General features: G+C 36.3%; 1 long non-coding RNA gene across 1 annotated transcript; it reads right to left on the bottom strand.

Moving 5' to 3' along the window:
- Positions 1-3995: 3995 nt before the first annotated feature.
- Positions 3996-15354, bottom strand: LOC126816678 (uncharacterized). The gene is made up of 5 exons (XR_007678514.2): positions 15258-15354; positions 12356-12719; positions 7154-7322; positions 6668-6757; positions 3996-4134 (listed from the first exon to the last, which is right to left on the bottom strand). It is a non-coding gene; the product is annotated as an uncharacterized LOC126816678 (long non-coding RNA).
- Between the last annotated feature and the right edge of the window lie 206 nt (positions 15355-15560).

The following is a 15560-nucleotide window of genomic DNA, read 5'->3' as shown; positions in this document are numbered from 1 at the left end:
GATGTTGAACCCCCTGTCGAGTGTAAAATAAAACGATACTACATTAATGTCATCGAAAGCTTTAGTATATTCCATTGGAAGTCAACCGGGCTAATCAAGAATGTGGTATGGGAGAAATTTTGTCCGGATAGTCACGTTTCTGAATACTCTGCATTTACCATACTCACGGCCGTGGATGGCTATAGTAGAACTTGAGCCGGTGCGTCGGGTCACAAATTTCGGAATATGTATATTGTCACTCATCTTATAATGAGTTACTCGGGTGGTATATTGTTACTCATAGTATAATGAGTTACTCAGGTGGTAATTTACGCACGTCGGTCGCAGAAGGAAGGTACGGGTCAATTTTATGGACGACGACAGATTAAATTAGGATGCAAATGTATTTTGATACTGACTTTGAGGACGTGGTTTTAATACCCAACCTCGTGGATTTTCTCAACGAACAGGTCCTCCGATCCCCCCCCCCACCATGTTAGTCCCGAAATCATCTAATTTGTGTCGAGTTGACATTAAACCCTCTCTCTCTCTTTCTCTCTCTCTCTCACCACAGACTGACACAATATATTCTAAGACATAGACAGATTTTGCCGGTCTGAAGCATAAAACAGAATGGAGGGGGGGATTCCAAGCATAAACAAAAGTATTTTTCAGTTTGCCGGTCTAAAGCATTAAGCAGAATGGAGGGGGTGGGGGGCAAGCATAAACAAAAGTATTTTTCAGTAGCAGGAATTAAGATCAACCCAGCCGACCTTTTCATTTCATTTTAATACATTCACGAAAATCAAAACAAATATTAGTACTTGTTTATCAATTCTTTTATTATACTAATGTTCGATTATCCAGCTGTATAAAGTATTTTACATAAGGAATGTCTAATGAGTATGTATGACGTATTTATAACGCAGCAAGTGGTTACATGTTGTCAATGGTTACATATGGTCCATGTTGTTTTTTTATATACAAAAACAGCTAAACTACATTTATGAAAATATACAATTATACAAAAAAATAGAATATATGAGGGAATAATGGATAAATGATTTGTAAATTCCTTCGATATGCTTCAATGAATTTGCATTGACTAGAATTTTTACATAAGGCCAAACCAATTTTATTTTCCGTTCACCGGGGCCACCTATAAATATTTCCTTCTTACATCTTCTAGAACAAGTTTTATTTAAAAATCTGGGGCCTGTTTCACGAAATTCTAACCAAGATCAAATCCAAATTTAAGTAATTTGACTGGATAATATTAGATTGATTTTATTGCTTAACCAATCAAAATTGAAGTATCTGCTAAACTTGGGATTTTATCTTTAGTTAAGATTTCAAGAAACAGAACCCAGAAGTACTTGGCTGTGCTGATCAAAAGCCTTTAATTCCAATTCTTTTTTTTTAGTTTTGAAATTTTAGGCAAGACATATTTCGCGTATTTGTTTATCAAGATCCCGAAAAACAGAAAATGAAATAGACGTGGCCTAAATGTACATATTGCAGTAACTAGATCGCCAAACAAAACGAAAATCTACATTTCGCTTTAAAGCGGAAATTGCAAATTTTCTAAGAAAGTCAAAATGTAATTATTTCTATGTCTTTTGCTCAATAGGTTGTCAACTCACAATTATACGATCATAGGTGTCATTCTCACACTTAAGATTCATTTAGACAGGAAATAATAACACAATTACCTCTCAATTACCTCCCTTGTTTTCTATTCTCCACCATGGAGTAGCGATATTCAAACGTTTAAAAAAGAAGAGGAAAATGATATTTTTGCCAATTTCTCAGCTGGCAATAGTGAATTATAGGATTAATAGGATTATTCTTTAACAAGGTAGGACTGTTTATGGATACCATCTATTTTCAGGCTTTATTTTAATAAATTTTAAAAATATAACTTAAAAATTTGCAATTTCCGCTTTAACATAAGTAGGTTTGGTTATTAACTTTTGGGCACTTTCCGGGACTATAAACTTGCTTCCCCTCGACTACATTTTAAACCCAATTAAAACGTCTTTGTTGTATGAAAATATATAAAAGGCACTATTTGGGAAGCATAGTCACGTGATTAATATGATCACGTGATAGACTACTGATTTACATATATACAAATAACAAAAAAAACAGCAACAAGTCATTCGTCATATTTTAAAAAAAGATATTGAAACAAATCAAATTGTAAATTTGTCATAAATCCAATTATTTGAAATTATTTCATTTGGAGATTTTTTTTAGTTTTAAAGTCGAAGAGTTATACACAGTAAAATTTTAATTTAAAAACAAAACAAATTCTCCATGCAAAATAAGCAAATATGGTGTGAGACAAAGGCTTTGTGGAATTAAACTTTAGCACATATATATTATTATACAGTATTGGCTCGGATCATATATCGATGAAAATGGGTGAGGGCATTCCACAAACCAAACGGTGTTGACCGTTGGTGCAGTAACTGTCTCTTGGTAAAGTTTTAAAAATTCTTAAATAAATTATCTTGAGATTCAATTCTGAGATTGAGCCATCATTCGAAAATAAATTCGAAATGAAAATTTGTATGGCAGTAATGATACGGTCAGCACACTAATTTTTTAATAATCTTAAAAAAAACGAACTCTGCGCATGCTTCATACGATTGTTCACAACACTGGAAATTCTGAAAATCTCCAATCCATTAACTTTAGCAACGGTAGCACTGTTGGTTGTCATCTTCGTCCAGTCCTTTCTGTAAATGCATTGATTGTCCAGTCTTTTCTCGTATCTTTAACAAACTAATTCTCCAACAAAACAAACAAATGTAACAAATCGTGACTGCTCATGTCTGAAATATAAGAACAAAATACATTAAAGTTGCATTATGCGAGGTCTAAATCTGCCCACTGGGTGTATTTTATCGGACTTCAAATGTCATTTAAATTATTAACTCGACATATATTAACATTGCAAACCCATATCCAATTATTTAGACCGTCGGGTGGCTTTGATATTAATGGAAAATCGAGACTTCGTTTATTATCGTAGCAACGATACGCTAAACTACGCTATTCTGCTTAAGACTTCAAGACTGAAATTTTCATTATTTCATTTTCGGTAATCTAACTTTTTTAAGAAATGAAATGAAATGAGGCTTAACGTCCTACTGTAACTTTTTAAGAAGTCAACTTTTTCTAAATCATTTATAATGCATCTTTAAAAGAGCCATCCTAAATGCTATCCCACTATGATAGAAGACGTTCATATAATGCTGTCTTCAGACCGTAACATTGTCGTCAGACATACTGTACTGCAGGATGACCTATACTCGTCATTAAAGTTGCATGAAATCCACCAGCCTACCGCGAAAATTGTTTATTCTGAATTAATGAAATTACATGACCAAAATGACAATAACCTCCATAATGTATACATTGACGTGCACATAAAAGATCCCTTGGCAGTTGGAATTCGACATAAGAGTAGGCCATAGTGCAACATTTCCCTCATAGCACACTGTATGGCGTATGCCCGTCTTCATTATCTCAGTTGGAGCAGAACAGTAGGACGTTTAACCCCATTTCATTTTTGTATTGATGACTTACCAGTGTATGTGTAGCTCTGTGAACAGCTAATGTACGTGATTGACAAAACCCCTTCTGGCATATTTCACATTTAAATGGCTTCTCTTTAGAATGGATGTATCTAAAATATAGATAAAGAACTGGTTATATATACAATATATAGGTAAAGAATACAGGTGATACATGTATTACACAGCAGGGATTACAATCAACTGGATATTAGATTATAATTTCGCTCCTGGTTCCTGGTTTAAATACATTTATGTCAGTGGAAAATGGCATCAAAAACAAATCGCATTAAATAATGCAATATATCCTTCAACCCAGCGCTTTTTCATATTCCAACTATTCTCGTATTTATTCATTAGCCCAGTCGGAGCAGAACAGTAGGATGTTAAACCCCATTTCATTTCATTTCCTTACCTGTGATCTCGGAGATGGTCCTGTCTTCTGAAAGCCTTGCCGCATATCTCACAAGGGTAGGGTCGTTCATCAGTGTGAGTTCTTTCATGTATCAATAAATTGTACGATTTGGTGAATTGACGTTGACAATATTTACAAATAAACTCTTTCTTGGCTCTGAAAAAATAAAGACAACAAAATTCATTAGAAGTTTTCTTCTACAAATAAATTGTTTTTAAATTTTTGCAATGCTTGGATATTTTGACAGGAACCTTTCATACTTGTTTTGCATGTTAGTGCAATTTGGTTTAAACACAGATCCTATTTCGTTTCGTTTTTATAGTTCAAAATTTCGTTTTACTTGTCTTTACTACACTTGGATCCTCCGGTTTCCTCCCACTGCTAAAGACCCCTACGCGCAAGCGAATTGTTGAAATAGAATTGAACCATATGTTAGTCCCGAAATGACCTCGTTTGTGTCGAGTGGACGTTAAACCCCATTTCTCTTACTTACTGATACATGGAGTTAATAAGATACAATAAACTGAAAAAATTTCCCTGATTTTCCATTTTTAATTGCGTTTCCGTTTTAACATTTAAATTTCGACATAAATTTAGAGTTTTTGGCAAAATATCAACATTGGAGCAGTTTTTAGGAGTTGGTAACGTTTTAACAATTTTAGCCTAAAACTATTGTTACTAAATTCCATCGACCTGACTTCACAGGTTTAAGCTCCAAAATTGAAACGAAATATAGATTAAATTTAAAGAGGGCTGTCGGGGAGATGACTCATTCATACACTAAAAAGATAAATCATTGAATTTCATGCTCAACAGTCTTTATTTAGTTTCATTTTATTTTTTTGTTGCTGTACGTTTTCATTTTGGGATACAATTACAGCTTATTACTGAGCGCGGGGGGGGGGGGGGGGGTGGATGGCCGAATGGTTAGCACGTGCGTGCTGTATCATGCGGCCTGTCATTGAGTCAACTGGCGTGGTTTCGAATCCCCGGTTGTACGTGGCAAGGAGTAGGGTCGCCTGTCCAACCTCGTGGTTTTTCTCCGGGTCCTCCGGTTTCCTCCCATTGCTAAAGACCCCTACGCGCAAGCGAATTATGGCAATTAAATTGAACCATATGTTGGTCCCAAAATGACCTAGTTTGTGTCGAGTGGACGTTAAACCCCATTCTCTCTCTCTCTCTATTACTGAGCGACGTTTCGGCTAGTGTTATCTTGTCTTTATCAAGCAATGATGAAATATGAAAAATATAACAAAACATTATACACTTGTACACTATCCCCAAATATCATTGAATTAACCCCCTATGCATAATAATGTTTCGACGTTGTGGGGATTTTATGCTTGTAAAAATATCTCCCCCTCCTCCCCCATCTCTCTCTCTCTCTCCCCCATCTCTCTCTCTCCCTTTTAACCATGATTATTCTAAAACCAGTCTAAGAACGATTTCATTGATTTAACCCCCTATGCATAATAATGTCCGATCGTTGTGTGTGGATCTGTTAATTGATCCCCCCTCCCGCCCCCCACCCCTCCCTATCATCCATCTCTCTCCCTTTTAACCATTGGTCTTCTGAAACCAGTCGAAGCGCGATTTCATTGAATTATTTATGCAGTGTTCATAATATTATGGATATAAATTAGTAATAGACGATGATGTTATCTATAGTTGTCAAATATCCGTTAATACATTCGGTGAGTACAGCGTCAGGATGGCGAAACCGGAAGGGGTACACATATCTATTCAACGATCTAATTATACAGAAATATTCATTCATAGTAAATGTTAACATGAATATATATATATATATATGATATCATTCATAATTTATCTTAAGCGATGATTTTCTATTTTTATATCACTTTTACACCGAAAAATTAGCGGTTAGCCGTCGGTAGTGTGTTCACATGGAATTTCCTACTTTCTATTAGGGTTAGGGTGAGGGTCAGGTATTTAAGATTAAAATCTATAACATAAAAAATGGGAGTCACATCAAACATTAATATGAATGAATGCCTCGAAATCCTAAATCTGTTTTTTTTCCAAAGACCAAGAATTGTGCGACGTCGTAAGTTAGAATTTAAATTGAAGGATTCCAAATTTCAGGAAGGTAATTCCCAGTAAGTATCTAAGGCGACCCTACTCCTTGTCACGTACAATCGGGGATTCGAAACCACACCACTTGACTCAATGCCAGACCTTATGATTTCACGGGGAGAGAGAGAGAGAGAGAAAGAGAGAGAGAGAGAGAGAGAGAGAGAGAGAGGGGGGGGGGGGTAACGTCCACTCGACACAAACTAGGTCATTTCATGACTAACACATAGTTCAATTTTATTTCAAAAATTCGCTTGCGCGTAGGGATCTTAAGTAGTGGGAGGAACCCGGAGGTTGTGAGAAAACCCACGAGGTTGCACATGCGACCCTGCTCCTTGTCACGTACAATCGGGGAATCGAAACCAATAGTTGATACCATGTGAGACTAACATAGGGTTTAATTTTATTTCAATAATTCGCTTGCGCGTAGGAGTCTTTAGCAGTGGGAGGAAACCGGAGGACCCAGAGAAAACCAAACGAGGTTGCACAGGCGCCCCTGCTCCTTGTCACGTACAATCGGGGAATCGAAACCTGCAATAGACAGATTTTACTCTTATATATTACATCAATAAAAGAATCGAATATATTTATTTACCTTCTTGGTCTTTTTATTTTGAACTTGTCGCCCTCTACCGGTGAACTTTGGGTGATGGGTAGCCTCATTCCACTGAAAATGCTGCTGTACCTGATAAAGAAAATCGAAAAATTGTAAATATAGAAAATAAATAAATTTACAAATTTGTGTATTAATTAGTTTTTCATAAATGGCTAAATCTATTTTTTAAGGTCAGCTCATTTTTTGTCAAGGTCGCTGAGATGGAAATAAGGTTAGTGCATGTGATTGTTGGCGAGATGGTGGGTTACGTTTCAGAGGTTAAGTCTCCACATAAGCACTGACCTAAGATGATGAAAATTTGCTTCGTGATATTTCCTAGTTTTATTAAAAATACATGCAATACATTAGTTTTATATACATTAGTTGGTTTCGCTGTTTTGGGGGCTAGGTCAAGGGTTAGGGTTGGGAGGGATTAGCGCTAGCCCTGTTTACATCTCGTGATCTCTGAATAGCCAATCAACTCACCTGATATTGTTCTGATACAAGGTGAGGGTGTGGCTATACACCTGGGCATCTTGACTGACAGATTCCTTTCCAGGAATGGGCGTTTCTTCATCGTCACGTGTAGCGGATTCAGCCAATCGTGAGAAATCAAATTTTTTCTTTGGCTTGGGTTTCTCTTCAGGTGAGTCGGCTGAAATAAAATAAAATGATTTTGTTTAAATTTTGAAGTCATCAAAATTTACAGAAAACAAATATTACTGTCGATTAAAATATTTTTCTTGAGGTAATGTCAATTTCTAAAAATAAAATATATATGTACTAAGTGAATTAGGTCATATGGGTCAATTGTATTTCAATACCACAATCAATAAAACAATCACCGTCTGTGGGCCATTTTAAATCTCAACTCAAAACATTCTTATTTCAAAACACTGATCTGTAAATAATCAGTGAATATAAAAACCAACAGCGCCTTAGAAACTGTTTTCTTCAGTATTAACGCGCTTTATAAATGACGATATTATTATTATTATTATTATTCCCCCCCCCCACCATGAAATGGAACGGGGTTTAACGTTCTATTTGTCTACAACCAATGTGTACACGGGTCCCGGGTCGTCCTGCTTGTCGACCCAGAGCCACCGCGGTTCTCTAAAGTTTTAGAAACAATGTGTAAATAAGGAATACAAAAAACGCATCCCCAGGTTGAATAAAAAAAATAAAATATATTTTAATAAGAAGATTTTTTTTTTGTATGTTAGGGAAATAATTTTAAAATAAATTATTCATTAGTATAAAGACAATTGAAATAAGGAAGTTCAGACCCGCCATTTTGTTTACAGTTATCATATACAACGGAAGTTTTGCTAAATATATTTAAATATAAAATGCTTCCTCTACATCCCGAGCCTACTTCGGTATAGTTTCCCTAACTTACTGCTTTACGCACTTCTCGTTAAAATGTCCCTACTTAATTTTACGGGTAAAATTTGACTTCCTACTTCATTATCCGTTTTATACACACAAAGACTAAATGGGAATTAAAATGTCGACCAACTTGCTTCGTTTTTGTTCTCAAGTGGAGTTAATTGTATGCAGACAGCGTAAGTTTAGTATGGTACCTCTTTGCGATGCATCTGTTGTTTATATAATATATTTAATGGAGAGATAGATATGTTCAATTTTCTTTCAATAATTAGCTTGTACGACGGAGGAAACCGGAGTTCCTTGAGAAAACCCACGAGGTTGGACAGCAGGCGACCCTACTTCTTGTCACGCACAAACCGGGTTTCGTAACCACGCCACTTGACTCAAGGACAGACATTATGATTTCACGCACACCCGCCATAGTCACTCGGCCAACCACGGCAGATTCCGTTACTCCACATCTAGCCTCGGCTGTATGACAGTAAATGATGTACAATTGCGATGCGGCACCGCGGTTTACTTATTAGAAACACTTGCCGCTTTTAAAAAGAAGTTATCAAAATTGCGTCGTTCGAAGCGTGTGTAGAATTTTCAGTGGAAAGTTGTCCTTGTTTGAAGAAAATCGGATAAACTTGAAAACAAAATAGCTTCAGACTTTGAAATATTTGTATGATAAAACATTTTTCAAAGGCGTCGTCATCCGGGGTAATCCGGGAACTTGAAAGTAGTTCCAATGGCGGACTTTGTCATACAGCCGAGGCTAGATGCGGGGCATTGGAAGCTACTGAGGTTTGCCGAGTGCCGCCATAGTCTAATGGACTAACATCTGTGGTAGCATGTCATCCGACCAGTGCATCTGATGACAAATTGACGTTTGGTTTTTGTTATCGATATCTTTCCGCTGCAGCTTCCGTAATGTTATCAGTAACATAAAATGCATACTAAAAAAACACGTATATTTGTTTTATGTAATTTAATCATACATTATGCAAGAGCTAAATCTGCCTATTGCAGGTCTTTCTTTAGGCCTGAAATGTTATCTAAATTATTAATTAGACATTAATTAACTTATCCAGAGGATAATCAACCATCGTTAGCCTGCGATATTTAGCGGATTGGGGAACATTTTGTGAAGGATGACTAAACGTAAAAGTGGAATTCGAAATAAAAGTAGGCCGTAGTGCCGCAAAATTTCGCTCATAGCACATTGTATGGCATATGCCCGTCTTCATTAGCCCATTGTATGGCGCATGCCCGTCTTCATACCCTGATGGTGCAGAAAATTCGGACGTTAAACCCCATTTCATTTCATCTCCATATATTTTACTTTACATGCGGTTTGAGAGAATTGATTAAATTAAAGATACATTATGTAAGATTTAGATAAAGAACTGACCGTTCTTGCTATAATAGATCAAAAATAGATGATAATAAAAGAAAATATTGTTATATTGTTTGTAGTTTTGACAAGATGTGTGCACAGTGGTAACCAGGGCACTGGTATAATCGGGACTCAGCCTCGCTTTCCCATTTTTAAAATAAATTTTTAAATGGCGAACCGTTTTAATCTAGTTAAAATCTCGATTATGGTCTTGTTTTGTTGATAAATGTCTAATTAATAGTTTATTTAACATTCCAGGCCTAAAGAAGGACCCGCAATAGACAGATTTAGCTCTTGCATAATGTATGTTTAAATTAAAGTAGCTAGTAAATTATTCAGTATTTCATAGTTTGTGAAATCCAGGGCGTTACAGAAGCAACTCAAGAACAATAGATATGACTGTTCGTATAGTTTTCCCGCCGGAAATATAGAATCATAAAGCAAACGACCAACAACAAACAAGTCGCGTGCTTATCATCAGATGCCATCAAACAATGACAAATTATCTTTACGATAAACAAATTAATGGAGGAAAAGCCAAACGAATTAATATCCTTGTATTCACTCTTAAAGGCTCAATACCACTCTTGTTGTAACTGAATAATATGCCCCAATCTTTATTCTGGTCAACAAATTGCACTATTTTACAATATTCCAATTAATTAATGATACAAATTTCATCTTAACACACCTAATTTAAAAAAAATTGGAAAATTTCAACTAAATGATTTGAAAAGCCTGACGTAAAGCTTTTCAAATGTGACTTGGATTTAAAAATATTTTTGAACCCTCTGGATAAGTAAAATAGGATTATTTACACAACAGGTAGGACACATAAACATCTAATACTTAGAATAAGGCTATTTTTTATTTTCTGGAGCTGTCAAACCAGCAAGAGTGTTATTGTCCCTTTAAAATGTTGGTGCTGCTGCCTTGTCAAAGTTTACATAAATGGGGAAATGTCAAACGAATTAATATCCTCATTATATCTCTAAAATGTGGGAGTTTTTGACCGAATGGTTAACACGTGCGCGTTGGATCAAAAGGTCTGTCATTGACTCAAGTGATGTTGTTTGGAATCGCCACTTGTACGTGACAAGGAGTAGGGTCGGTCGTCTGCACAACCTCGTGGGTTTTCTCCGGTTTCCTCCTACTGCTAAAGACCCCTGTGCACAAGCGAATTAATGAAATATAATTCAACCATATGTTGGTCCCGAAATGAACTACTTTGTGTTGAGTGGACGTTAAACCCAAATCCCCCCCCTCTCTCTCTCTCTCTCTCTCTCTCTCTCTCTCTCTCTGTGATCTATGAGCGCGAGAAAGATGAATCAAGCTAGTTTCGTTGTCTTGTCATGACACGCATTCTTTACCGCGATGAGGGCCCAGCGCCACCCTGTCCGTCCCTGATTCGCCCCTATAAACAGTTTGAGCGACCATTTCAAAACCGCTTAAAGTAAAAAGTACACGACTGTACATTCTGGTATTTCATTTGCATGGTTAAACGAACTTTTTTTTCTCTTGTGACCCGGTGAAAAAAACCGTTTGAGACCCGTTGAAAAATAAAACGTTTGAAATCCGGTGAAAAAAAAAGTTTGAGACCCGGTGTAAAAGTTTGCGGCTCCGGGCCCTGTTTCTCGAAATCTTACTTTAAGATAAAATCCAAATTTTAGTAGATACTTCAATTTTGATTGGCTAAGCACTAAAATCAATTTAATATTATCCAATCAAATTACTAAAATTTCGATTTTATCTTAGTTAAGATTTCGTGAAACAGGGCCCTGGCCTCTAGTATATCACATCCTCAATCTGAATGCATGTGGATCACGTGCCTGTTGTGACGGATGATAAGTAGCTGTCATATGATCAGTAAAATAAAAAATACTATTTAAACTATTTGAAGAACGGAAAGAAGCGGTTCAAAGTCTTCAGTTTTACAGATTGCTGTAAGCTATATATCCTGTTTTCGGTAATAACTCCTCTTAAATATAATAATTATATCGTCATATTGCAGAATCTTAAGAGAGAGATAGAGAGAGAGAGGGGGGGGGGGGTAACGTCCACTCGACACAAACTAGGTCATTTTATTTCAATAATTCGCTTGCGACCCTGGTCCTTGTCACGTACAACCGGGGAATCGAAACCACGCCATTTGACTCAATGACAGACCTTATTATACAGCGCACACGTGCTACCCATTCGGTCATTCAACCCCTCTACCCCGGCACCATTTGGGCTAATGTTGTCTGCACAGATAACTATCTACCTCGAGAATAGATCTCTGCACTGAATGGCCGCCATATCCAAAACTTTGTATACTACATTGTATTCTGTAATGCGGTCCTATCCCGGTTTCTATACACACAGCGACTAAACAGAAGCGTTTAAATAGAAGCGGTAAAAATACTTCTCTAAATTCTGAAAGTATACCTAATCTTTTCGTCTAAAATCGTCGATTTAGGACTCAAAATGTCGGTGAACTAGCTTAGTGTCTGTGCTCAAGTTTAGTATGCTAGTTTAAAGCCGCAATGTGTCGATTAAAATAAACGATTTCATTTGTCCTTTAGGTCAAACCAATTTCATTTTTAGTTGCTCGGGATCACTATCAACAAATAATTCACTCATTTTTTGTATTCGATGGTTTGTTAAAATTTCAAAATTAACAAAATTGAAACGAAAAACTTTTAAAAAGGGCAACTTTTCGCCCAAATAAATCAGTAATTGTTCTTCCGTAAGTATGTGTTATAATTTATTCCTCCATTCAGTTAATATTAAAATTGTGTAATTTTGGTTTTTAAATTAGCTTTATTCCTGAACAAATTGGAGGCATAAATTTTAATGGGGTGTTCCCGGAGAACAAAAAATTAAATTGATATGGCCTGACTACTATCATTTCTTGTATTAATTTTAATACTTACGTTCACTGTCGACTCTGTCTCTTCCTAGGTCGTAGCTGGGACTCCATGGCTTCATAGAAGTAAACGCTGAACGATGTGACGGCGGCGACCAAGAGGACGGTGACGATGAACAACTACTACTGTCTGGATAATCGCACATAGATGCATAACCCAAACTGTTTAGACCGTACTGGTTGAACGAGAAATAAGTTGACATGGCGGCTATTCTGTTTAGTGGTGTAAGGGGTGAATACAACCCTAGGCTCCCGGGTGATGATATGTACGGCAAGGGCGGAAGTGACGTGTATAGAGGCTCTGGATAAATCGTTTTCGATGACATCTTGGTAGTTTCTGTGATATTTGAAAATACTAATGGAAGAAGAATCTGAAAAGAAAAACAATTCACATGAAATCAAATGGGATTCAATGCTTCATTCATCGGCACCATGTAAAAGATCGTTTATTTTTTGGTGAATGGCGCCCAAAGTATTCCAATGTACATGTAAATATTGTCTTGTTATATTTTTCATATTTTATCATTGCTAGAGAAGCCTAGACGAAACGTTACCCAGTTATAAGCAGTAAGGGGGGGGGGGGTGGATGGCTGAATGATTAGCATGCGCGCTGTATCATAAAGTCTGTCATTGAGTCGACTGGTGTGATTTTAAATCCCCGGTTGTACGTTACAAGGAATAGGGTCGCCTGTCCAACATCGTGGGTTTTCTCCTCCGGTTTCCTCCCACTGCTAAAGACCCCTATGAGCAAGCGAATTATTGAAATAAAATTAAACCATATGTTAGTCCCGAAATGACCTAGTTTGTGTCGAGTGGACGTTAAACCCCAGTTCTCTCTCTCTCTCTCTCTCTCTCTCTCTCTCTCTCTATAAGCAGTTATTATATTCCACAGAATGGTCACCTGTATAGGGGAATATATTATAGATATTCATACCCTACACATTATACCCAAAAATTTGAAAATTTTCATTAAACAATTGACAAAATCATGGGATAAACAACATGAACAGGAAAAAGAATTAATCTCCTCATTTTCAAAACCCATGTTTGGTTCCAGAGATGGCCGAGAAAAACTTCCCTTATAGCGAGAGAGAGAGAGAGAGAGAGAGAGAGAGAGAGATGGGGTTTAACGTCCACTCGACACAAACTAGGTCATTTCGGGACTAACATTTTGTTTAATTTTATTTCAATAATTCGCTTGCGCGTAGGGGGTCTTTAGCCGTGAGAGGAAACCGGACGACCCGGAGAAAACCCACGACCCTACTCCTTGTCACGTACAATCGGGGATTCGAAACCACGCCAGTTGACTCAATGACAGGCTTTATGATACAGCGCGCACGTGCTAACCATTCAGCCATCCACCCCCCCTTCCCTTATAGCACACTGCATGGCTTATGTCCGTTCAAACCCCATTTTATTTCATATAATTTAACTATAATTCTAAACTGTAAAAATATTTCTATATTTTCTTTAAAATACTAGATCCGGACAAATAGAGAAATGGGGGTTAAAGTCCACTTGACACAAACTAAATCATTTCGGGACTAACATATGGTTCAATAATTCCCTTGCGCGTGGGGGGGGGGGTCTTTAGCGGTGGGGGGAAACCGGAGGACTCGGAAAACCCCACGATAAAGTTGTATACTTATCCGTTTTAAGAAATAAATCAAAAACAAACAAAAAATCAAACACAAAAAAAATCTTGCTTGGATAATAATATTAGTTTAATTCAAAGATCTGAATTACTTTATGAAAAGACAAAGCGTTTTGAACGTCAGTGACCATTTTAAAAAACTATTCTATGCAAAGCGATACGTTTACGATGACAATAAAATATGTGAACTTAAGCATGCATTAATTAAAAACATAAGTATGCCCTTTCTTTTAATAAATACTAAAAAAATATGTCGTTTTTAGCCAACGAAGCATCAGTGGAAATAATGAGCGAAATAAGAAATTATTTTTAAAAACATGAAATTATCAAAGTCATCAAACTAATTCAACAGGCCTACAAGTACATGTAAAGGCTGTTGGGTATTTTGTTATAAGTTAAATAGCGTCTCTTTTCTTTTAGTAAATGTTAAATATTGTCGCTTATTGCCAGTAAAGCACCAGTTATACAAATCAATCGTAAGCATTGGGCGCACTTTTAGAAAAAAACGCAAAAAAAACCCAATTGAACAGCTCGTATCAGTTAAATTATTTCCATTTTTATAGTAAAAAAATACTAAAATATTTGTCGCTTTTTACCAGCGTGGAATCGTCAAATCAGTCGCTATCATTAAGCACTTTTTTTAAAAAATAAATACTAAACATTTTGTCGCTTTTTGCCAGTGAACCGTCAGTGATTAAGCAGACATTAAAAAAAAAAACCAACAATTGAACAGCTAAATAATGTTCCTTTCTGAAAGTAAATACTAAAATATAATCTCAATCATTAAGCACGCTTTTAGAAAGCAAAGGGCCAATTGAACAGCTCGTATGAACAGCCCTTTATTTTTTAGTAAACACAGAAAAAAATTGTCGCTTTTTGCCAGTGAAGCACCAGTTGAACAAACAATTGCAGTCATTAAACACATTTTTAGAAAAAAAATAACAAAACCAATTGAACAGCTCTTATTAGTAAAATTAGTAAATACTAAAACTTTGGTAGCTTTTTGCCAATGAAGCACCAGTTCAACAATCAATTGCAGTCATTAAGCACATTTTTAGAAAAAGAAACAAAAAAGCAATCAAACAGCGCGCACGGTGTCCCTTCTTTTTTGTTTAGTAAATACTAAAAATTTTGTCGCTTTTTGCCAATGAAACATCAGTTAAACAATCAATTGCAATTATTAAGTATACTTTTAGAAAAAAAAGAAAAAAAAGATGACCATCTCATATTATTTAGCAAAAATATAGCGGCTTACCGTTAGAGTGACAAAGAATCCGTTTGAATAATACAGTGTCGTAATCGCACTACTTATATGTGTTCACTGTCAGCCAGTGGGGCGTGCACGTCACGTGACAACGTCATAAGTAATGTATACACAATAATCACCAGTGAATATCTACCAGTAAAACCAACGAGGAAGGATTTTAATTTACAGTGTATCTTATGTCAGTCGTTTTCATAGAAAACTATGACTCGGACTGCAGACTCTCGTTAATGTTCAATTCTGTAGAAGAATAGTTTAGCTTATTACATTTCAATTTATTAATTAATTCATCAG

The sequence above is a fragment of the Patella vulgata genome, chromosome 1 (assembly GCF_932274485.2).
Source record: "Patella vulgata chromosome 1, xgPatVulg1.2, whole genome shotgun sequence".
Taxonomy (NCBI): domain Eukaryota; kingdom Metazoa; phylum Mollusca; class Gastropoda; family Patellidae; genus Patella; species Patella vulgata.
The sequence above is the reverse complement of the archived record's forward strand: the minus strand, read 5'-3'. Positions and strand labels throughout refer to the sequence as shown.